The sequence below is a fragment of the Gekko japonicus genome, unplaced genomic scaffold (genome assembly GCF_001447785.1).
Source record: "Gekko japonicus isolate JY-2015 unplaced genomic scaffold, Gekko_japonicus_V1.1 scaffold4455, whole genome shotgun sequence".
Lineage (NCBI taxonomy): Eukaryota > Metazoa > Chordata > Lepidosauria > Squamata > Gekkonidae > Gekko > Gekko japonicus.
The window spans coordinates 44,060-45,221 of NW_015160963.1; the positions used below are offsets into that span (position 1 = coordinate 44,060).

General features: G+C 46.4%; 1 protein-coding gene across 1 annotated transcript in view; it reads right to left on the reverse strand.

Moving 5' to 3' along the window:
• The window catches only part of LSS (lanosterol synthase (2,3-oxidosqualene-lanosterol cyclase)), a 40,549-nt gene that overhangs the window by 9,740 nt on the left and 29,647 nt on the right, over positions 1-1,162 (reverse strand). The window lies entirely within an intron of this gene.

Sequence of the window (1,162 nt, forward strand, 5' to 3'; positions counted from 1 at the left end):
TTGTGCGCTTTTGCTCTGAGAAACCTGTTTTCACTGAAAGTGGCTTTGCCGACCCAGTGAACACACAAACCGGCATTCTGAGTGTTGGTTAGGCGGGAGGAGAATGGCAGTTTGGGGTGGAGAAATGGCATCGGGAGAAAAAGCTAAATAATTCTCTGTCAGTTCTCTCTTCTAAAGGAGCTGGTATGTCCCCCACTTAGGAGACCAGCACCTACTGGAAGTCCCCGGCCCCAAAGACTGTCCGGCTGTCCTCAACTAGAGCCAGGGCCTCTTGGTCCTGGTTCTTACTTGGTGAAGTTCTCTGCCTACTAACATCAGGGCCCTGCGGGACTTGTTACAATTCCACAGGGCCTGCAAGGCGGAGATGTTCCGCCAAGCATACTATATTATGGATAAAATATCTGATGTAATTGCCACAGCCAGTCTTCCTCATAAGAAATCGAATCTTCATTTGAAATGGTTTCCCTTTCTTGAGTTTGTGTTTAACGCTGAGGCTTCTAAATTCACAGTTCCTACAAAGTACTATGAAGTGTTTCATCGTATGTAACCAAATAAGCATTTTCTAAGTGTTACTGTATAGCTAAGCCTTGTTCTGTGGCTGTTAATTGTTAAATGTTTTGAATGTTAATTGCTCTTATACAAAAATTTAAAAAATAATTAAAAAAGAAAAGGACAGCAACGGTGAAATAAATAATAAATACTGTTTTCGTCCAGAAGGAAACTGCTTTGCGGGAGGGGGGGGGAGAGGATGCCCTGAGGCAGCATGTAATCCTCGAGTGGGTTTTTGAAAGTAAACGGTAGAGAAACTGGAAACTTTGTTCCCGTTCCCCCATTTGAGAGCCAGTTTGGTGTGAGAGCCAGTTTGGTGTCGTGGTTAAGTGCGCGGACTCTAATCTGGGAGAACCGGGTTTGATTCCCCACTCCTCCACTTGGGCAAGCCGTAGTTCTGATAAGAGCTGTCCTTGAAAAAGAACCTTTTCTGTCAGAGCTCTCTCAGCCCCACCCACCTCACAGGGTGTCTGTTGTGGGGAGGGGAAGGGAAAGGAGCTTGTAAGCCGCTCTGAGACTCCTTTGGGTAGCGAAGGGCAGGGTATAAATCCAATCTCCTCCTCTCTTCTTCTCTCTGTGTGGTTTTGGGGACCAGACTTTCCCAAGGAGCACG